At 37.0% G+C, this 25,403-nt stretch overlaps 1 protein-coding gene across 1 annotated transcript in view; it reads right to left on the bottom strand.

Moving 5' to 3' along the window:
- The window catches only part of LOC139138791 (galanin receptor 2b-like), a 76,438-nt gene extending 59,158 nt beyond the window's left edge, over nt 1-17,280 (bottom strand). The window contains exon 1 of the mRNA XM_070707322.1: nt 17,142-17,280. The gene's annotated coding sequence lies outside the window, so the exon portion shown is untranslated. The remainder of the gene's footprint in view (nt 1-17,141) is intronic.
- Between the last annotated feature and the right edge of the window lie 8,123 nt (nt 17,281-25,403).

Raw genomic sequence — 25,403 nt, 5'->3', positions numbered from 1 at the left:
AAACACAATTGTCGTTTTTCTACATAAACCCTTTTTTCAAATTAGATCTTAAATTTCAGAAAAGTAGTATCAAGTTTTTAATGTAAATTAATTTTTTCATAAGTTCAAAAATTGAGGTGTAATGCCATACATGTGTACAGTTTAGATCGTTTGCTTTTCTTCAATGTAAAGTATAAGTGGTTGTCATGTCATCTGTGATGGAAAGCATTGTTTTAAAAAGTGTTTAAGGTTAAGTGCAACATTACATTAAATGCTCAAATCCGATGATTTGATCTCACTCTTGATAAGACTAGAAAACAGCGCATTATTTTATGTATTTTTGGCGTGCTTCCCTTGAAAAAGCCGTACAAGTTCGGTTATATTCAGCGTCCATACTGTTGTACATTGGTAATGATTGAATGCAAAAGAGAAGCCATTTCAGAACGACGTGCATACCATCTGAATGAGAACATCAGTTTTTCATGTAGGATTGTGTTTCGCATTTTACCATGGCACTCGTCTTTCGGCTATCAGGTGTTTGTATCTCGGGAACCAAAGCAACGATATCAATGACAGAGAATGAGCGTTTTCAATCGGAACAAATATATACGATATCGTTTGATCAAAGCATTAGATACATCGTCCTCGAGAAATCAATTTTACAGAAAACCACACACCGTTCACAGAGAAATCATATAACCCAACAAACCTTTGCAGGCCTATAACAAAGGCAACATAAATAGGCTTGTAACTTCAACAATATGTTTGGCGGAAGAGGTAAATTTGAACAGCATGTCAAACGCCGAATTACAAGTAATGAAATCAGTTAATAAACGGAGATTGCTATATATATTATAGCACATCTCAGTGAGTAAAAAGATAGGCATACAGGAGAGCGGATAAAATTGTTTGAAGATCGTTTTAGTACGTGGAAACTGATGGTAATACGTATGTGTGTAAATATATACATTTATGTGGTGGAGGCCAGAGTACCGTATAGATACGCATATTTCCGTATTAAGTATTTAACAGAGGTATTCCCGGCGTCATGTCGATTTGGCTTTTTGCTACTTATTGGACGATGTTATTCCCTAACAAAGGCATTCATTCATATAAATCGCCGAAAGTGATCCTTTTAAGTAGTGGACATTTCTCTAGTTTTCACGGCATGGGATTTCGTCGCTTGCGGGCATCAAGACTACGTATCCTGGGTTCAGAGTCGCAAGTTCACTTGCTATACAGTGTTTTTTATAGAGATATTTCCTGTTCTAAGCCTGTACTTTATAACGGTGGATCTTCTCATTGAACACAATATATCCGGAGTAAATTTTTTTTTGTGGCGGGAGTCTTTAGAGTATTTTTAAAACATATTTACCCTCTGGATCTAAGGTAAAATTTACAATTAAAGATAAGGCGTTTAACTTGTTATTCAGACCATTTTGCAGTATATGGGTGAAATTTTGTTCATCAGTCGATGCACTACTCATGTACGTAGTCATCGTCCACAGGTACTATCGATGTGCTTTCATATCTCAATCGAGGTACCTAGCAATTTCTTAAATGTCAAGTTCGTACTTTACACTTCATAATGTACATGTAGATTCCAATAATTCAAAAGATTCTTGTCTGTTTAAGGAAAAAATCTGGAAAAAAAGCGCCTCGTTTTGAAACCGAACATGTAACCCACGTAATTTATATTACGTTTATTGGTAGGTAAAGACTCTAAGGAACCGAGCCAGACCATTGCCCATAATACAAAGCTGACATGAGAAACAATTTAGCGAGCATGGGTTGAAAATGGGAGGGGTTTGGAAAATTTATCGTAATCAAGGGAAACCCTCCATCTTTGTATCAAAGGTAATTAAACAAAGACATTGCTTGCATCAGAAAGGAAAATCTTTTTTCAAATTTTTAATTAAAAACAGACTTAAAATCAGAGAATTTATTGGCAATACTGCAGCATCAGTCCATCGCTAAATGGGTCACGCACCCTATTAATATAACAAATGTATATGTTCGTGAATTTCTTCCTACCTAGATAAGAAGAATTATTGTCCTTTAAATTATGCTTTAATGACTAAAGAAGTTATGAATAGTATTCTAATTTCCGATATATGAAAAAGTACTGCTTATAGAGTTCAATGTTATGCAGATGGTAGGCTTAACGTAAATATGACATTTAATCATTTAAACTTGGAAGGGTGTTGTGCTCAGGGCGATATCGGGGACTGTGAGAATAATCAATAATGTGATCAATATTTGTACATGCAGAAGGGTATAGATGAATGTTTTGGTGTAACAGACAATAAATGTTCGTTAATATAAAGAAAATATCGACGGACAAGTCATTTGGTATGTCTAGATTCAAACATTTCAAAACTATAGCAGTTCATTGCAATCATCTCATATGTTTTAGCTTCCTCTTCAAAGAAATATGACAATACCCAGGATTCTACTTGTCTTTTGTGTTTCTCGTCAGAGTTATGGCTCCATTATCGTCACTTCCCCTTCGTCTTCAATATTTGTACAGGACTATCAAAGTCGCTATCGCGACCTATTTGTACAGGACTGTCAAAGTCTCTATCTTTACCTATTTCCTTAAGTACAATGTCACCTTCACTTACGTATGCTCCACCTGTATCAACTTTGTTCTAACCTGTGCTTCTCATACTTCTTGAAAAAATCCCGGCTTTAAACTTGTCAACCTTTTTTATATATAGAGAGAGATGCACTTGTTGTAACTGTCACTAGATAGGATTTGATTCGCTTGTTAATCGCTAAAAATTCTTGCAATAATAATACATACTAAAGCCTTTCGACATAATTTGCACTAGAAATTGCGTATCTTCAGAAATTTCAATTTACTGAAAGATTGGAATTCTCCAGTCTATTGTTGGCATTATTTGAAACTTGCCCCTGCTTCGTTTGTAGTTTCTTTTGGACCTTCTGGATCAACAAATGCAATACCATGTAGTCTTTTTTCTCATTGCAGGTGAACTGTTGTAAAACGTACTTCCCAGGTTTGCTCTGGTGAATCTTTCACTACCGAAACTGGGCTTTTTTGTGCCACGCAAATGAGTGTTTCTGATACGTTTTCTTTTGAAAAGAGTCGAATTAGAAAAAATATCGCCAGGTTGTTTACTGACTCATCTTGTAGATAAGCCATTGAAGTCAAAACTTTCACTTTATCAATAGTTTCTGCAGTCATCACACAGTTTTGCAAGACCCGTACATATTCAGTATATATAGATATAACTGCTTGACTCTAAATCTCGAATGTCCGAAAATGTTACAATTTATTAGATTTATCCTCCTGCTAAGAATACAATCAAATTCGCGTAGCTGTCTGCAGCAAAACATCATCTTGATTGATCGGTGTATTGGTTGATGTATTGATTTGTAGGAGATTGCTCGATACAGTACATATTAATCGATGTCGTAGGAGAAACTAAACGCGAAATCTTAAGTATTTTACGGTGTAAGTGAAGTATTTTAAATAATCTTTAGATACGGAGAAAGTAGAAATGATGCTTTTAATGTTGGGTTTTATGTTCCTCTTCTTTGTCCCTCTGTACAAAATGACAATGAATGAATGGCTGAACTTGCCACTTTCAGTTTTCGAAATGTACATTCACTAATGGCGTTATACACTCAGTGTTGTAACATGTAACATTGAACTGTTTTGGTCGGTGCATTTCTTGATAATGATGTTGATTTACAAGATGTATGTTTTATTTCCTGACAACAGTCAAAGTGAAACTCAAATGTATTTGCCAGAAGGGCCAGTTGATGATAAAAGGCAATGCTATCGACACAAATAGTTAACGATTTATTTAATAGCGCTCCAACGCCCGCGAGAAGCGTTGTTTTCATAGTATTGACCAAATGACTTCCCTTTCTGATGCGAAACAGACGCTTGTTGTTTAAACAGGGCGTCAATGAAAATCGAAAAAGTTTCTTGCTGGTAATAGGTTAAAGACTAGAGAACGCTTGGTAAGTAGGGAAAGCCGTATGCACAAAAACTATGATATTACTCAGCTTAAATACATGCGAAATCGCATGTATTTTTTTATTCTTGCTAAATTTGGAATTAAAGTGCCATTTATGCATGGAATGTTTTGTTTTATTTTCACCATTATGAAGAAACAGAATATTACAGTCATAAACGATATATATATATATATATATATATATATATATATATATATATATATATATATATATATATATATATATATATATATATATTTCTTACCTATATATACAAAATGTATACTTTGTGCCCTATATATATAATGTATATACGTATTCACAAAAGGTCAGTAGGTAATAAATGTCGTTTGACTATATTGATATTAATTTATGGCTTTAGGAAATGCTACACAGTCTCACGAAAAGCAAAAGTCTGGTATCCGATGTTATTTCCATATTTGATGGATGTGATCGATTTCTTGCCCTCGTCTGCATCGGCTTTTCAGCAACTACTGTAACCATCGTGATTTACGTGTAGTTAAACATATAATCGTTGAGATTAACAAATTGCGTGTGTCCACTCCGGCTAGTCTAAATAGGTTGAACTGTGGTGCAAAGATTATCAGCATCGCATGGGAGGCGGGGTAGCACCAGATGGATGGCCGTCATATAACACAGCCGTTTCACTTCTATTTTTGTCCTCTCATTGTTACGAACCCAAATGCCACATTTAATCTCTGTTAGTACAACAACGACAGAAAGATTTAATGTATTCGCATCAATACTTAGCCCAAGCAAGCTAGGTGTGTTATGTGTCCGACATTCATCTACTCAATCTGTAAACCTCGGTCTTTTAAGAGCTTACTCGTATATAGGAAAAGTCAAATCAATTTCGTCACTGGCGCTGTATCCATGGTAACTGGTGGAGTATACCAACCACAAAGGAACTCACCAGACCACTTTCACAGGCTAGTCGAAACACATAGCATGACCCTGGCAAAATGCAGGAAAATTATTAACGCGTTAACTCTTACCACCATATGTGGCACAGTTGTTAAAAATCTCCCTGCGTACGTTTTCTTTCAGGGGCTTTGTACAAAGTTCGTTGTGCGTTGTGACAAATACCGCCATCTGCATCAAATCTGGTCCAATAAGCAGTATCATTCACTGTAAATAAATAATTTTACCATATCCAAGGAACAAATAGAAAATATCAATAGCAATGCTTACATGTAGTTGTGGTACCAAGCGTCCGGATTGGTAAGCGTGCCCTACTAACATGATACACCAGTCAAGATTGACCCAAAGACACATGTATGTAATTTGGCTAAGCCACAGAATTACTGTGAGTTCAAGCCTGGAATGCTGTCACTGTCACCCATCATTTAAGAAACAGAGACGTGTCATATTTCGATGCAACATCTCGGTAACTACCTCAGAACTTCTTCTTGAAAAGGATTAACATTAAAGTCTGTTCAGAACCAGTACTCTGATGTTGTTTTTCGATAGCCTTGAAATAATTACTGTTGTACAAAAACAGTCTACATTTACTTACATCAAAACAATGTGTCGAGTTTCAATAACTTGAAATCTGACATTTCTGCATTTATTTTTGTCATTGTAATTTCCGCAACGCGTTTCGCTCGTGTCGTAATTCTCACGCGAGTGTTAACACAAGGGTCACAACTGCCTCCCGTCTAAACTAGTCTGGGTTATTATCGGATTATTATTCTGCGATTTCGTTTCACCCATGGCAGGACAGCTGCAAAAACAATTTCAAGGGATTTAGTAATAACGTTAATATCGCAGTATCGATCGCTGTGAAAGGCGTTGCAAGTACACATAATTTCAAAATAATAAAATTTTTGTCATGCTCCTCAACGGAAATATGTATTTACTCGACTTAACTGCCATTCTTCCATGTTTACAAAGACTCCTCCGTTTACGATATATTAATAGCCACTGGAAGACATATCAGAAATCTACAAGAAAAGTCGGAAAGTGAACATCGACTGAGAATTGAATGGCAGCGTATATGATGTCTTTCTATGGAAAAATGCCCGCCATACCAGTGTGAGCAATGAAGAGAGCCCTTTTTTATTAAAATCAACTCAAAATAATGTTTGATTACTCCATTCGATGTGTTTGAGTACAGCCACATATCCGATAAACGTCGAGAAAATATCATGTCTACGCTCACAAATTGAACGACAGTTGTAAACATCTCTACAGTCAGCGGGTTACTATACAGCAGTTCTAATTTCCTTCACGAAAGAGTCACGAGATCGAAATGAACTATGGTGTGGAGGGATAATTATGTCATTTTTGACTTGTGTTCCAAGAAATCGGAAATGAAGTACTTCACCGGCATACAAGTCCTTTCCCAGGGAAGGATGTGCCGCTCGCAAATCCTCTTCAGTGTAATCAGCTTCTTTTATTTACTTCTTTTGCACAATACCAGTTGATTACATTGTGCCTTGAAAAGGTCATGTCCGTTTCGCGCCACAGGTTAACTGACGGCGGATATTACGTACGTTACGATTATTCAGGGAGCTTTTACCCAATGTAGTGACTCCCTTTTCATTGGATTCTATACTGTATTAGAACATTAGTGACTTTCTTAACTTTTAAAAAAGAAACTTATCTCAAGGAGCTTGTTTACCCGTTTTTTCTTCGTTACCATTTCTAATGTATGTTTCGGATTTTCTTTCTTAACTGAAAAATTCAAAGAGGCCAAGTTTCACTTAAAATTCTGAATTTGTTGGCCAACACTTGAACAGACCACCATTGTCAATGCATGTAAATATGAATGTATGTATGTATGTATGTATGTATGTATGTATGTATGTATGTATGTATGTATGTATGTATGTATGTATGTATGTATGTATGTATGTATGTATGTATGTATGTATGTATGTATGTTATTGTATCTGATTAAATCTGTTTGAGTTTATAGTTATTTATAATCATAGGCTCCTTATTGGTAAAAATTTATATTTGATATACCAAAGCCCTTAAATGATGATTAACCGTAAGACGTGTACCGATAATGTTTTACTGTCGTTCGTAGTTCCATTTCGGTCGTTGCAAAGGATGAAAAATGGTAATTAAGTTTGAAGTTTTAAATACATGTCGCATTGGTTAATACGTATGTATCAGTAGTTTATTGGAGATAGCCAAGACTTTATAGGAATCTAGCTTCTAGTAACAGATTATCACAACTGGTGAAAAGTTTTATGAATGTAGCCAACGCTTTAATGGAATCGTAAACATTTGATTGAAACTAGCTCACATAGAATTCCTTTGAGCACACAATCCTATCTGGCGCCTTCTATAACGCCTAAGCGTGTTTGATTTTTTTAAATGAAACACCTTGAGATGTTACCAAGCTAGAAGTCTCAAGCGTCCTAGGTATGTGCTCTACAGTCACCAGACGATGTTGTTACTCGATAGTCGTTTACTTGCACTTTTGAAAATCGCCTTTACCATCTGTCTGTCTGTCTGTCTGTCTGTCTGTCTGACTGTCTGTCTGTCTGTCTGTCTGTCTGTCTCTCTGTCTCTCTCTCTCTCTCTCTCTCTCTCTCTCTCTCTCTCTCTCTCTCTCTCTCTCTCTCTCTCTCTCTCTCTCTCTCTCTCTCTCTCTCTCTCTCTCTCTCTCTCTCTCTCTCTCTCTTGCGATGTTAAGGAAAGGAGAGAATATTTCTCAAGGTTTTGAAGGAAAGGACAGACGAAAATGTCACTCATATACCGTCTTCAGGCAGGTATCTTTACGAGTACCCTTTACTTTCACGGCTACAGAGCATTAATACTAAAGATATACAGAGGGGGAGACGGTAAATGTTTGAACAGCCGTACGCGGCAAAGCTTGAAAAGCATTCTCAATACACGTCGAATCAAAACCTGGCTATATTAAGCGACGTTACATTAGCACATTGCTCCCTGCGGGAAATACAACCAATCTGTCTTGAATGTCATTTTATGATGTAACAGTCGTTTTGATAAGGCCCTAGTTATTCTATAATATGATTGCTTTTAATTCAAAAGTGATCGCTGTATGAAAAGCAACAGCATTATCTCGTAAAGAAACTATACGCGGCGTGTCAACGTCCATGGCGGCACTAGGTGAATCGTCTTGTAGTACTATAACAGCGTCAATCATAACATATAAAACTGTAAAGAGTCATATGTGTCAGGTGACATAAAAACACATAAAAAAGATATCGACCTAATGATTGGTTGAGTTATTCATAGAGAATTTCTTGGGGGTTTGTGTTTTTCCTGAGGGTCTATGATTTATCTCTACAGATTATTGCTTCTTTGTTGGTTTATTTCTTTGCTTATAATCTATTTCTCGTTTATTCATTCAATGTTTTTCTTCCGTGTTTTAACGTGGAATTTGCAGTTAAGTTGTTTTCTAAAACTTTATGTCTGTTGTCTATTCGAAACAAAATTCTGTTGAAGCCAGCACCATATAATGTATCTCTTGTCATATATTTTGTCTAAAACGGCCCGGTAAACGTACTTTGCAACAACGGTGACTCCATTTGATTCGAGTGGTCACAAACACACAACAATCTCGATATATTCAACGCTCGTTCAAATATATACAAATAAGCGGTACTGCCGAAAATATTGTCCGGTACCTTTTGTTATAGTTAGCTGTGATTCAACCATAGACACGTCTGATGTATTTCGCATTATCGGGCTGACATACACGATGCTATTGCGCACCTTTTATCAGTTATACTAACAACGGATGGGCATTTTCCCAAAATGAATACTCTTATCATTTACAAGACAGAAGACGAAATGATAATAAGGGTCACTCAAATAATCGCAGAAGTGAATAGTTAATATAACAATATCTTCCACATTGTTAATGCCACGTACTGTTGCTAAATGAACTTAACAATCACCACCTAGGAATGTAATTTACCGCCTGCAGTGACGTCTCTTTGAAAATGAACACTAATCATTGTAATGTGAATTTGAGAGACATATCAAGTCACTGTTATACACCTCGCTTCATGAAGGCCTTCACTGATTAATTGAAGTTTGGTGTGGAGTGTTTCGCAGTGAGAGCTACTGTGCGCTGTCCATGGTGCGAAGCTTGGATAATAGCCATCCCTACCGCATTTTATGGAACACATTTGAAGAGAAATAACTGTAGACTCAAAAGACCATACGACCATACCATGTATATTATGTTTTTTACTAACACTACTATTAGCATGTAACGCTGGCAAAATATGTGTCTCGGTCCATTAAAGTGCGGCATTCTCGAACTGTTGGCGTTGTATAGACTGAGCGTTACAATTTGCTTCTCAACCTGATTAGTCGTTACTTCCAATAATTTCCAACAGCGCGGCGGGAAATGCATTTAATGTTCGTCACAAGGCGTCACTTGTACATTTTGATGTATGGTAGGATGGGTTTTAAGAAGTGCCGACAGTCGATGGCGCCGATTCACGGGAGTCAATGTTATTTTACTTGTCAGTCGTGCTTTTTTTCAATCACATTTTTCAAAATTTGCCGCTCCAGCATTGCCCATTTCTTCACACCTTTCAGTTTATATCGTTGTTAACACATCACAAGTTAGAGAGGCTATGTGGAGCCACAGACAAGGTTTTTGCTTGTCTGTGATGGAGCAAAGGAGCCGTCGAGGCATTGCCTTAGTCTAAAAATAGCAGCTGACAATACGTACGGTGGAGAGGGCCTTTCACGGAAAGCTTTTCACGGAAAGCTTTAGATCCAGCTTAAATCAAAGACTAAACGTAACGTACTAAAACTTTCTTTTATATAGATGGATTCCTCGATATGGCGATGAATTCAGTATTTTACACAGCCTTCGAAAAATGTACCTCTGCTGATTGCGATTAATCACTTCGACATACCAATTCAGAAACGTACTGCCTGACGCGTATGCATATCAATTTGTTCGGCGATGCGATTCAATATGGCTGCTCAGCGACAATGCCACCACGACTTTCATCAAAACCGAGAGCAATAATTCCGACACGCCTCACTATTTTTGTCGAACTTCGCACTGCACTGTGGCATAAAGTTACGTGTGAATTTGTTTGGCAATGTGATCTAGTAATCTGGCGTGCTTAGCACAACGGCGACGTGCATATGAACGCAAAGGCGTCCATATGCACATGGCTCTAATGTTGCGAAACAACAACTGAATTTTGTTAGAAGTATAGCACTTTTTGCTGGATTTTATTTCAAGAACGGAGCCGACATGAGGACAGCAGTTAGCGTACTCTGTACAAATTTGGCACACGTTCAAAGAACTAAAGCACGCATACGTCAATTATTTTCTTTCCTATAGCGCAAAAGCCATACGGCTAATGGCTATATTAGGATAGCACTATTGTAAAGTAAGCCCTTCACCTTGGTTTACGATTCAATTCAATATGTACATATTATACCCACATACAACGCCCGATGCTATTATTTACACAACATTGAAGTGAACCCTAAAAAGTTGAAATCAAATGAGTTACTTCCAATCGCCTGACAGAGCTGTGTCATTATTAATGTCTTGTCATTAACGATTGTTTTATTTTGAGAGTGGTGCCGATGTTCTTTCACTTTTCACACCACTGAGAAAGTTCATTTTAGGATAAACTGCTTTTCCTCCAAGTACTGTTAAAGAGCGGTAGGTTTATTTAATGTTATTTTAGTTTTCAGTATTGCCATTACTGATAAATCAAATTAACTTACATTTGGGGGGATGAATCGCCTTGAGTCGAAATGCTTTCTGTCGGTTTAGTTTTTTTTCGCTTTTCAAATTGATTCATTGCAAAAAGGCAAAATGTAAATTCAGAATTCTCTTAAGCCTGCGTTATTTTATTTCACTCATGTCGATCTGAATTTGTAGCAATATCAAAAACAAGCGAAGAAATTATCTTTTTTGCGTACAAAAGGACGGACTTTTATGTTTGCCGACTTTAATGGACATGCCGCTGCGTATATCAGCACCGTATGGCATGAGAAGTTGTCAGCAAAACGAGAAACGGAACCGAGAATGTGACCAAGTGTGTAAATCGAAGACCTCTGCACCAGCCGACTGCATCTGTCGCAATGTGTGGTTTGAAGATGCCGAACATCATGTACGCGGAACAAAATTGGTTGACAAGCCCGATGGTTTTTGATTTGTGAATATGTTCTCTATACTATGTAAATTCTCACATTGATATTTATAACCATCGGTTTATTTGAGGTTGTGTTCTATAGAGCGGGTATCGTGTTGTAACAAGGTTCTGTTCACTACTTCGGCAGTTTAATTTCTGGTATCGAACAGGCTGATTTCTCAATCTCTATTATCATCGACGTATGTATTGTGCGGTTATGCTTTGGAAACATAAATTATAATAATTGTTGGTGGATTGCAATCAATAATTTTATGCCAGAGGTCTTACGCGATATTTGGCGTAATTATAAAGTGTTCAAGTATTTAACATCGCAATACCGAACTCAATAATGTACAGTTCTCTAATCGTTCTTTTAATTTGTTTTTCCCGGTGTTTTTGTTGTTCTTAGTATTGTAAAGATATTGCTCATACCCCGCATGTCGTGTCGAAATGTCTGTATAGTGTCCAACTTATAAACACCGCCTGTGTGTGTGTATTGTCGAATGTTATCGTTGACCATTGAATTTAAGTCCGGACTCAGATTCATGTATCAAACAACATTGCATTTTTTACTCAATACATTGTTTGCAAGGCTTAACACTGTGTGTTTAAAAATATTTAGGAGATGGATAACCAATATAGGCCTGTTTTATAGATGAATAATAAGGGAAAGTTATCAAAAAAATAGTGATTGTCTCCAGCAAGGAAAGCAAGGGAAGAAATTATCCGATGAGATAGCTCTCTGCGGAAATTCAGATCTCCTGATTGGTATCTTTATAATTGATATTTTTAACGGTGGGCTGACTGATTGTACAAAAACAAGGTGTTGGCCAAATCACATGATGTAGCCGAAACGAAAAGAAAACAGACAAATTTTTAGAATCACTTAAGTACTTCGGCAATGCTTCAGTACGAATTAAAACCCTGTATCACATTATGAGCCGTAGCGAAATAATGTATCGTTACGGTACTGAGCATTTTGAGGACACTCCCAATTTTAAGTGATGCCATAAAATACGCTTGACCAATATTGTTACTTTGGTTAATCAAGCAAAATAGATGTCCTTCTTGGTTCCCCTGAACTATCTGCATACCGCTGAAGAAGTACATGTATTCCTTGATTGCCTAACGCACTTTTCAAAATGAATATTTCAGCTCACTATGGAGGCCATAGTAAAGTTAGCCATATACGGAAGTACTTGATCGGCCCTTTCAAGGAATTCGTCCGTCTTACATTCACTGCTGACGTCTTCAGCCACTCGTACAAGCCGTTGGCTGAAAAGGGCTCTCACGTTCCCCAGCGATGAGTTCGCTGCAAATTTCATACGGTGTCTTGCGTTTCCCCGGTTGCGCGTCTATCAAGACGAGTGCAGTCACTCGAGAAGTCAGTCAGCATGGAAACCGCATCGATGGATGCAAATTACGTGCCTGATGGGGTGTCTTGGGAAATGCGTCAATTGAACGACGATTGTGTTGGTTCAGCTTGTCTTTTTTCGCCAACTTCCTTCGTCGTTCCTAATAACCAGTATAAAGTTTACCTGCCATGCGGAGATTGCAGATATTGAAGAATGACCAACGAACACCTCGGTGTATCAAGATTTCATTTTCTGGCAATCTTCCCTATTGCGCAGCAGGTCCAATTTCTTCTCTGAATAAATCACTTAAATTCACATGAAGCACGAACGCGTGCGTAACTATTCGTGAGGCAATTTTCTTCCTCCACTTTGCTTTGACAAGAACCCTTTTGAAATATGTGGTATAATGGAATTTTATCGTATCTCCGATTTTGTCATTTAAAAGTTAGACACTACACTCAATAATACTCAATACACTTAAAAAAATCGTGAAACTTCCATCGACCTACGACTGACATCAACTCTGTAAAGGTTTTCACAAATGCTGCATAGTTTAACAAAAGAGGCTGAATAATGTATGTAGTCAATAAAATAATTTCGTTGACATCTTTTAAATGAGCTTGTCACGTATTCAGATGTCAAGATAAAAATTCAACTCAAAATTAACGATATTTGAAGTTTTGATCATTCAAAGAACCTGGACCATTGAAAGGAGAAGAATGTAAGAGAATATTTATTTCTCCTGCGGAAAGAGGTTTTCTTGGAGGATCCTTATCAAGCCAGCGTCTACTGTTACCTGTTGCCAAAGCAACGCCTCCAGGACATAACACAGTATTCAGCGTTGCCATGGTGAATGATCGTTAGCCTGAATGTGATTGATTTCAGAGGAAAATAAACATGAGAAAAGTCGCTTTCTTTCAATGAGCACAGGAGGTTTGTGATTCTGAACCAGATAAATGATGTTTTCAGTCAGCAACCGACGGTATATTTAAAAAGTAAAACATCTTTTAACTGACAATAAGTAGAATTTGAAAAAGTGCGCAATATAATTTAAAGCACATTACACCAATCAAATCTATCTTCTATGTCAGGCAAGAACATCTGAATACAAAATTTATGGAGGTTACGTTTACGATGTTGCATGCAAGGTTCCTTAAGATCAAAGGATCGTCCTCAGTGTTAGATTAACAAACTTGAATGCGATGGTATACATAACTTTGGTTCTTAACTTACTTTCTTCCGCATATTTTCACTACCAAATGCCAATAACAAATACAGCGTCCCCTGTTGAAGGCATCTGGCCATTGCATAAAAAACCGCAAAAAGGCAGAGCGATATTAACATTCTAAATGAGTATTATGCCTTTTATAAGCCTTATGCTTATAAATATATTTAAATTCGAAGTGAGCAAGCAGCTAAAATCAAATAAGTTGTCGGGCCTTGCTTCAGCCTAAGGTTACATTAAGAAATCCAGCATAATAAAAACATCCAAAGAGAATTTTTTCGACCGGAAGATGTGGCCCACCGGTATATCATATTTTGAACAGACTCGCGAGAAACATAAAATCTAATGTGTACATTTTTAGATTTGCGACGATCCGAACTTAAAGCTATATACTGGGTCTAGTCGAAGTTGCATATATTCATATTTGAATACGATTGGAACTAATTTGGGATAATTGGATCTTTCCCAAAAGTGTTAGGAGCCTTATAGCTGACTGTTGCATTATTACATATTACTCATAAAAACAAGTATGTAACTTAAAAGAAAAGCAGATGAGATTACATTTGGCATTTGCAGATTAAATCGTCATTACTTCACCATCCAATTATCCCAAACTAGTTCCAATCGTGTTTTTGGTAAAGGGTATATAATATCAGTCATGTCTACTGATGACGTCGCTTGCAGGATATATTTTCAAAGGCGCATATTAATTGTATGTGTAGCCAACCAAAGACAATGATTTGCTGACAGAATTTACTGAAATCATTCATTTAATTTAGAGGCGACTCGAACGCATGTCGCAACATGACGAACAGCTAGGTATCACAGTCAGCAAGCTGTTAGTTCCACCTCAATCGACTTCACCCCTTTATCAAGGAATTCCAATGCCTGGGAAATTAATTTGAAGAAACAGCGTAAAAGAGGCAAGTAAGCCTAACCTCAAACGAGATAAGACTTGATCTACGTCTTTTTCTCTGTAGACACAAAGTTATCAAGTTCGCTATCTGCACACATTTCACCGATTCATCAGGGAGGCAACCACCGCAATCTCTTAACGACATTCTCGGTTGACAAGTTTAACATTAAGTTGAAATTCAAAATAAGCTCGCTCTTTTTACAAGGCATTTGGGCAATGTGAATTTTCTCTGTGCTTGGTAAACCATCCTGTACACAGAGGAAAGTTGATGCACCGTGGCGTTATCAATTAATCATCAATCTTCCTACACGCTCTCCCCACTAAGATGAAGTTGACAGGAACACCACAGGACATACCTGCTAAAGGCCCCGGTCAGCAGGATATGCAAATTAATGGCTTATGCCAAAGAGTATGTAATATCCGCACGATTTTAGCCATTTATTCAATGGGAATGGTCTGTCTGTTCATTACTGCATAAAGTGGTATAATTCTACTGTATGTGGCATAATGTGCGAACATCTGACCTCTGTACAGCGTTGAATCTAAGTGCCTCGAATAAGGCACTGAGATTTAACACGTTTTGTAGGGTTTTTAATCTTTTGACTTTCTCAAAAGTAAATCGACCTGGCTTCATGTAAGAATTTCATATCCTGTACTATGCCTGTTTGCACAGATCTCCAAAAATTCACGGCAACCTACAGACAACGTTCATCAAACGGCCTTGTACACAGAAACGTGTACGTTTCATAATGTTATTGCGACCCCATGTTGCTCTTTGCTTACACGGACGTGTACCACAGCTTTATGCCGAAGGCTGAACACGGTCTGTTACATGGTTTATTTTTGCTGTTTACATTTGCAATCCGAGTTATGTTCCTTCCCAGCCGAACCGTGCTGATCATAAAGGTATTATTTTCACCGTTAATAATATGCAATATGTCACATATATTTCAAATCTATATCTCTCCATAAAAGATACACCGTATATGGGCTGGCAGACATTGTTGAGAGGCAATACGAACAAATATCTATGATCTATTTTTACAAGAAGGATCCTATCACACACTGAATGATGTCTGTTTTACAAGGACGGCGCACATCAAGAAAAAATCCCTTGGTTCGGTCATGCCCATGGTCTTTTAGTTACATGTCTGTACAAGATAAATTACTGAACGTGCGCAGACAAATCGATTTGTGAGATTGGTTAGTTGGACTGTACGTTTCCAATAGCATGAACGATTGTTTATTCTGTTTTACCTTGATTTGTTTGAGGGTTTGCATCTTTTGAAGATTAATAGTGATGAAAAAATATGTTGCCGCAACAACCAGACTCTACAAACTCTGCAGTGGCCCCTTTTGAACAGCATAAATTTATACGATATGACATTTCGACATGATACGGTAAGCATCATACCTTCTGATATGATAAGGCGAGGAGCCAGTCAATAGAATGATGCGATCTCTCGGAGCACTATGGATTTCTATTACTAGTAGATCTGCGCCATCCAATGTACCGGTAGCCCCAGGCGATGAGTATAGAACTTTTATCGACGTATTTAGCATCGTTTTGAATACCGTACAGAGAAAAAACCCAATGCCGTTTATCATGGCTTGTTGTTGACAGTGCGGTTGCTGATGTTACGTGGTTGACATTCTATCTATTCAGTGGATTCGTTCTTAAATTAATATTCAAAAGTTTCGCACAACAAATTACAGGACACACCATGTTTTCTTTCTAAGAGTGCAGTGTGCCATCGGTGCTGTTGCAGAATGCGGCAAGGATGTGCGTCCAAAAGTGATTTATTAAGAAGTCGCCATAGGGCCGTACTTCGCTCTAATCCCTTACCAAGAAAGATTAATTAGACGAAAGAACGGCAAGTAGCCGCTCCTGATCACTTAATCTAAGACAACAAATCGTGAGCTGTGTCAGTAACGTTTTATTTCCATCGTTATAATGCTACAGAGTTGAAATGGAAGACAAGGTTCAGTCCCGTCAATTATTCATCCTAATAATCATAAAGCACTCTCACCTGAAGCGCTTTGGTCGATAAAACAAGGAAAGTCATTCAGTGGAACCGTCTGATTTTTATTTTTGGTCATAATTATTTAACATGATACGACTGAATATACCCGTCGGGGTAATCTGATATGAAACAAAGTGTTTCAACGCTCATGAATGACGACCAGCGAAAAGGGGTAACCGATAAAATTAACTTTGACGTCAAAATGTGCAATTAACTTCGTCGGAGCCTCAGCCTTGTAATGTGATAGAAATTAATTGAAATTAAAACAGAAACTGACAATACTGTCTTTCCCCATCAACTTGTTACCTATTAACACCCGTTGGAAAAAAGCTTATAGGTCGGCGAACAATAAAACATATATGTAGACAACATTATCTCATTTATGTTTGTATGGGAAATTCTCTACAGTCTATGGGGAAACACATGTCAAGGCAAAACATTAAATTTTAAAGTACGTGCGTGGATATTTTTTTTTCAAAACGACACCAGCAAAACTACTGCCTATCCTTGTTTTTACAAGATTCTTACCTTCAATTTATGATTTCTTTGGGATGTCCACAAAAGCCTTCGAAGCTGTAGAGAGAACGTGGATCTTCCGTCTATACCTTCACGACGCTTAAACGGGAGTAGAAAGGAAAATAATGCAAGCAGAAAAAGCCACGTTCGACTCACTATATCCCGTTTTGCAAAGCAATCAATGACTATCAGAGTGGGTCATTCCACTTTCTTCCAGGGTGTGTCCATTTTCCAACAAACACGTGTGCGAAAGCATGATTCGTAGGGACGGAACCAGTAGGCTTCACTTGTTGACTTTTCAAAGAATATTCACTTTATTTGCAGGCAACGTTTATACAATGCGAATAACCAGTGATTTTTAACTATATGATATATAGCAAATACATCATTTTAATTTTATAACTTAAAACTGTGACGAGAAGACTATCGGTTGCTGTTCTGGTATACTAGGACTCTTGTACTGGTTAAAAAACTTTATTAACAACTGATTATCTGCAGTGGTGCAGATCATTGAATTCGTGCACGCTATGTTTTTATCGAATTGTAGGAAATGTTATATACTGTTCCTTCATGTCCTTAGCAACCGAGCTTCGATTCTGGAAAAATAAACCTTGCTTTTGAGCATATCATGTCGTTACCCAGGGCATTTTCAAACACGACAAAAGACATGTATGACCCAGAGAGAAAACACTTAACAAATATCACTTCACCAACGATCAGTGCTTGATTTAAGGATATCAAGTATACCTTTTGAGCAAACACCATGAATTTTCATCATGTATGTGTGTAAGTATGATGTAAAATACATGTATGTATGTGTGTAAGTATGATGTAAAATACATGTATGTATGTATGTATGTATGTATGTATGTATGTATGTATGTATGTATGTATGTATGTATGTATGTATGTATGTATGTATGTATGTATGTATGTATGTATGTATGTATTATTGTTTGTACATACTCATACATACACCCACCACACACACACCCACACACACACATCATAACATACATACATACTACATACATGCATGCATGCATGCATACATACATACATACATACATACATACATACATACATACATACATACATACATACATACATACATACATACATACATACATACATACATACATACATACATACATACATACATACATACATACATACATACATGAGTCTTTCCACAGTAAAGCGCAACATTTGACATTCCCAATTTTGGAGCTCTAGCTTTTTCAATGATAACAGCATTCACACAGAATGATATTATTTTTAGTAAGTACTACATATGAACATATATAAAAAATAATATTAAAGCTGTATGTCCAGCTCAACAAAAATTATAGATTTTTATCTTTGTAAATATGGCCTCTATTTGCTCACCATTTTGTGACATTTTGTACCCCTGTAACATTAGGAAGGGATATTTACAATATTTATACCATTTGAATTGATTTCAAATGCAAAGTAGTAATGTATTATAAGCAATTACGAACTAAATTTATTCTTAGAAAAAAAGCACTAGGGAAAGGGCCAAATATTATGCCCAAAAATATTGCTAACGCGTGTAACAATGTCTGTCCAACTCTGTGCGAATTGATAATATGAGAACAATAAATATAGTGAAGGCTGTAAGCTGCAACAAACCACTCATACATTTGACTAACAATGAAATCTTCCACTATGTAACATTCTTTATTCTGTCTTTATTGAAGCTTGGGTTCTCTTGCAGTTAAAAATATTTCTGGAAGGCGTGTGTCCACATGTTACACGCGTTAACTCATTTCCAAAATCAAGATTTAAAAAAATTCTTTTGGTATACATTGCTGAAATTTTGTCATTTGAGGGTGCCCTAAAGTTCATGTTTTATGGCGCAATTGAATATAAACCGATGGCCACCATTACAGAGAGCACCTGAATGGCAGGATGTGTGTCCTCTTTGTTACACGCGTTACCGGTGTTACACGCGTGGAAGTAATTGTAGTTTAATTAAATACTGGATAGAATAATGTTAATTTGTTTTTTAGTGTGACAATTCTATCTGTATCAGAAAGTTACTGAAAGCTTTCTTTACAACTATTGATGCACCTTAGATGCCCATATCGTTTATGAACGAATTGGACAGAACTGATGATGTCTGTCCAATGTTACATACGTTATCCCATAGACAATACAGGGGTCTTCCCTCTGTTGTCTATATGGTTATCCACAGAGCCAATTTATAACAATTCACATCATAATTCTGAGGTATTTAACTTCGTCATGACATATACATATATAAATCAATCAAGTACATTTATTCAGAATGGAACACACACAATTTGTGTATAAAGCCAATCCAGTGTCTGTATATGTTACATACGTTGCCAGTTGCCATAACGTTGCATCAGATATCCTCCTCTTCTGATAATATTAAGATTAAAACATCTTCTGAAGTGTGTTTCTAGTTCTTGTAGACTAATGGGTTTCTTTCAAACTTGGCACAGGGATGATAATGGGATACATGTGATCAAATACAATACAATGTCATGTCTGTCCATGTTACACGCGTTACTGTTGCCGCGACAATTTGCCCTCCTTCTTAAACAAAGAAATTATTTATCTTAAAAAAAATATTTTTAGATGACACACCTGTAGTACTGTCCACCCACTCAACTTTTAGATTCAGATTAATAAATTTAATTTTTGACCTTATTGTCACAAAAGTGGTTGCACTTTACTGTGGAATGACTCACATACATACATACATGTACATTTACTTTGACAAACACTTTGTGCTAAGTTTATTTTACGAAACTCCATTAAGCTTATTAATTTTCTGAAAGATATGTCATTAGTCTATAGCAGGCCCATATCATTTCTTTTTCAAACTAATCTGTTAAAATAGAAGATATTTTTATTCATGACAGCCGGAAATTGGATTTATTTTTTTCCAATGATATCAGCTTCACGCCAACGTCGACTCAAAAGATGATGACAATTGCAAAGGTAGCAAACCAGTTGGAATAATGTTCGAGCCGTGGACATTGACTAAACGTGTCGTATGTTAAGGTAGTATGAGCCTCGAAAGTGAAAGACTTAAACTTTGCTCAAACTTTCCTCAACGAATCTTTCAACTCTTGTCTCTCAAAATCACGAATAAAGATCGGGGGTCACCGTGCAAATTTTGGTACTGGAGAAAGAAATTGCCTCAGATTTACCGATATTTGAAATTCAAAATGGCCGCCATCCCCGTGTTAAGTTAACTCTATGAAGAAGAATAAAATGTTTAAAAAGACAAAGAAGGTAAAGGTTTTTGTTTTACTACGGGCTTCACAATGAGCCCCCACAAGTAGTAGATCAGACAAGAATTTAAAAAGTTTGAGAGTCCAAACATCTCTCCCCGAGGTGTGTACCACCTTAAGGCGCATAGGCCATTCAATACCGCGACGTTTACCGAAGTTTTGAATAACCAAACAAACAAATCTTTGCATTCAGTGCGCTTGCAAACGATAAACATCGTAAAATGTCACATTCTCCTTTAATGTGATTTTTAAAGACGCTTCGCCCAATAAACCATGTCATCGAGTTCGTGTTTTGTTCTAGCGTGATTTTAGGGACAATGTACCTAAGGGCAATTTCACTGTAGGAGCAATAGCGTCAGATGTTTGCCACGTGGTTAAATAAAGACACAATAGGCAGAAATTAACCATATTGAAGAAACTGGGTATTCTTATAACACAACGCAAGACAATGCCCACAGAGCAAGAAATGCTGACCATTGGTATTTATAAAGGAAAACTATCTCTTCTGTGCAAACCTTATCGTTCAGTCTCAGTTGCAAGTAGGTTTTTCCCGCCTTTAATTTTGTAGATATACCGCTATTTGCAAGAAACCTCGCCATGAAACCATGGTATATAGGCTTAGTTTTGCCTATTCCACAAATGGGAAATTCCATGGTGATATCCCGAGCTTGAACACACCATTCAACAACAAAAATGATATTACTATTCGTATTTTTCATGTCGTTGGTGTTATTTATTCGTTAACTCGTCCTGACCTGCTAAGAGGCGCTCTGAATCTCCAAAGTATCGACTGCACTCGACGTTCAGAGTTCCGTGGCACTTCATAGACTATATTGTCGGCAGACAAGCTTGACAGGTGTCATCGTCAAAGGCACTCCGCTCCCATTGTCTAAATGTCTTGGGTTACTCAATGGACTTTCCGTCCTCCTGCCCATCTTTTTTCTCTCGTATTGTTTAAGAATGGGGTTTTAAAACGTTATCTTTAAGGCGTGGCTCTAACCATACGATCGTAAAAATGAATGTAACACATCCAATCATAAACAATAATATATAGCTCTTGATCTTCAAATTACATGTCACAATTGGTATTTACACGTCATTGTGACACGTTACAAACCAATCATGCAATTTTTTATGTTCCTTCAATTAGTGTCGACTGTCTTCACTATTTTTATATAATTTAAATATATTTGTTTTCGTCAAAACTTCGTAAACATCCTTGGAAATCGTTAATAACGTCTTTGTACATTTGACGCCCGGTATTTTGTGTGCCTGGTTTGTATGCCAATCGACTTATAATTGAGATCTTGCTGTTTTAATCAATTTTGATTTAGTTAACATTTGTGTGAGATAAACTACAACAATGGTAAAACAGTTCCATTTTCGGAGTTTTAGTATTGTGTGGACTGGGCATGGATAATTACTGCACCACAATTATAATGATATTATTAAAGGAGTTGACGATGCTGTCTTATTATAAGGTAAGCATGGGAACTTACTGGCAAACTTTCTGGTTATGACTCTTCTGTGATTGAGAGAGACACATACCGAAAGGGAGACAACAGACAGAAAGACAGAGACAGAGAGTGGCAAAAACACGCTTGTATGCATAGCAAGGACAATAGACATTATAACGAAAGTTAATTTTGACAATGACATTCCTTCGCGTTATAGTTGCAAGCAAATTATTAGCAGCAATAAGTGAAGTTTCGATAACTTCAGAATTGATACGGACTATCTTATATATAAAACGTAAACAAACATATTTTTGGAAAAGCGGAATAACAAGTGTGCACGTCCTACCGTTGTCGATCTCGCACTCTCTGTGTTGTATGAAAAAGAGCGAGTATGACATTTTTGTACGATAGAGTCAAGTTACTTCTTTTCTCGGGATCTTGGTATTATTAATTGTCCTGCTTTCATGAATTTTGAAAAAAGAAAATGTATAATTGGCCTAAAACAAATGGTCAACGTACAATTACATTGGCCCAATACATTAAGAATATGCGTCATAAGAAGATTATACAGTGCACGATCCGAGGCACATTATTATTCTTTTTCGATAATGAGTCATTATAATAAGATTTATGTATTTAAACATTCCCAAATGATACACATTGGGAAAATTGAATATCAATCAAATTTGTTGGAAAGCATTCGACAAGAAATTGTGAACATATAGTTGCGTTTTTAATTTTTTATGTTAAATCTACTGATGAACGATCGCAGCTGCATGAATTGTTGTTTTTGCCACAAAAGTGAAATCTCATTTTGCTTATTTCAGAAAAGGTAATTTTTTAAGCTGAAAACGTGTAGCCAATTTAAAGTGCATTTCATTTACAAATTTCCACGGGCATGCAAATTCGTGTTGAATAGCATCGTTAAAGACGTGCTAGAGTTAGGGTACAGACGTCGACTTTGACGCGAGAAACGTGCAAACACGCACGGTGTCGCCGTTCTCAAACAACTGGCAAAGCATGAGTCTGAAATTGATCCCATCTACATTGAATTGTCATTCATCGATTGTTCCAAGTTACCTAGTCAAGACTGTCTCCATTGCCCGAAAAGGAAAGACATCCGGGCCGGAATGTGGATACTCAACTTTAATTGCGTGAGCATCTCGAAAAACGCTGGAGGCAAAACACAACAGTATAGCAAATGAAACATTGAAGTTTAAGCCATTTGCCTTTGTCGCTTTTTTTTTTGGTACTCTCTATATATAACTTATTAGGCAGAGTAGTGATCACAAATTTGTTAATACTTAATGAGTTCTTGCGACACGGTATATGAGCCGCTGGGTCGACCAAATGGCGAGTTAAGAAACGCAATTGACGTCAAATTAACGGATATATTTAGGATATTAACTTTTAAAGTACATTGGGAGGTTTCTCCGAAATGGGTTAGAATAGTATATTTGATTTTCATCAATCGTTGCGAAAGGAAGCTTACGTGCAAATAGTAAATTGGTCGACCTCGATGAAGACATGTTTATGTTATCCTAATTAGGAAGCAAAGCTTTCAAGCGTGGAGGACAAGACCCCGTTGCGTGCCCAAGCAGGAACAGAGCGCCACAGCGATGTAGTATTCTGAATACAATTTTAACTATGTTATGATAATACGATTTAGGACATTTTGTCAAAATCTACATAGAATTCCACAAACCAGCAATACTGTTTTGTAGGTAAAGATAAGTTAATGTTAGGTGCCTGAGTGCAGCGTCATTAGATGCGCATCCCTAAAATTTTTCACCACAGTAACGTTGTTTATTTTTTACGTAAATTATCTTAGAAACATAGAATCTGAAATATAGACATGATTGTCAAATGTATTTCTAAGTAAACTAAACATTTTTTTTAGTTTAATTTCTACATTGCCGCTAATTTTGCCCATCCATTTAAACATGAACAATTTATTTTAGTAAACCATCCTCTTTCAGCCAAACCACTTGTCAAATCACTGAATACTTGTTCATTTTGTTGATCTGTTAAAAAAAAATCACAATATATACAGCAAAACATGTCTTTAATGTGATTTTTTCAGATATCAGTAAAAATACTGAAGGAAGTTTAAGGGTGGTTCCCTGGCAGAAGTTGGTCATATTTCAGACTTTGCCGCTTTGCCGTCATATCTTCATGCCTGCGGTAATGAAGGAACAGGGAGGGAACGATTGGGAAGCCCCATAAGGTTGCTGGCCTTGGATCTCAAATCACATAGCTGAAAGTCATTACTCACCAACTTTGCTCTAATTGATGACGCTCTTGGTCAAAGCCACTTTTCCAAAGAAAAAGCAACGTGGCATATACAACGCCTTCTCATGATTGGGAACTATAATACGCGCAAGAGACACACATTCTTGTAAAAGACACATGTTGAGTGATTGAAGTCTGTTTGATGAAGGCAAATACTTTGTTGCTTCCGTCAATTCTGTCAAGTAAGTCAGATCTGGCTTATTGGATTCAAACGGCACAGCTGCCATCTTATGTATTTATGGTATTGTTCAAATATCCTCGAAGTAAACAGGCTAATTTACTCTAGTAGATTTTCATTGACCTTCTGTGCTTACTGTACAAAGGCGCAAGCCTCTTATGACTGACAATGATAGATGTTCATAATTAATCTCCCTGTTCATGCTATTTAAGTGACCAATTTGCAACCATACACCGGGGCTTTTTGACAGATACTCAAATTTCGGCGTGAAATGAAGAGCATAGGAAAATAAATCTCTTGTGTTCATGTGGATTATGCAGGCACACAATGCGCTATATGCTGACGAGCTGTTCAGGTAGATTATTTTCTGCGATAATTAGTGTTTATATCTCTGGTTTCTGGTAAAATGTTAGTGGAAGAGTTAAAGTTTCTCTTCAACTTTTCTTCCCATTGAGGTAGAAAGCACTTCGCGGAACAGATACTCAGGCTCTAAAACTTTTACAGCACTTTTTGCTCTACCTCTTGTTGTTCTACCTCATTTTGAAGCCGAGAGAGAAAATAAGATATACCAGCTTACTTTTGTGAGAATCGATTTTTTTTTATTTTCCCCATAGAGTTAACACTAGCAATAGCGGCCATTTTGAATTCCAAGTGTCGGTAAATATTGGGTAACTTGTTCATCTGGTTCAAATTTTTGCACCGTGATCCCTGATTGTTATTCTTGATTTCGAAAGGATGTTTTAAGTTTCCTCAAAGTTTGAGCAAAATTCAAAAGTCTTTCATTTCGAGTTGTAGTTCGCCTATGGAAACTCGCAGCATCATGAAGGTAAATACGGAGAGCAATAGAATCTCACACCCCTAAGGGTTGAGAAAGTATCCCCAACGAGTGTGAGAAATCTGATCCCAGGTCCTTGGTGCGTGAGATTCGGTTTCCTCAATTACCACAAAATGCGTTAAATTCATACCGGAAACATTGAATGATTATTTTACGTGTATCAATAACTATCCTACTCACATTGTTCCGCGTCACTAACACGAACTCCGTAGCGAGTTTCAC

This window comes from Ptychodera flava, chromosome 8, assembly GCF_041260155.1.
Source record: "Ptychodera flava strain L36383 chromosome 8, AS_Pfla_20210202, whole genome shotgun sequence".
Classification (NCBI taxonomy): Eukaryota; Metazoa; Hemichordata; class Enteropneusta; family Ptychoderidae; genus Ptychodera; species Ptychodera flava.
The sequence above is the reverse complement of the archived record's forward strand: the minus strand, read 5'-3'. Positions and strand labels throughout refer to the sequence as shown.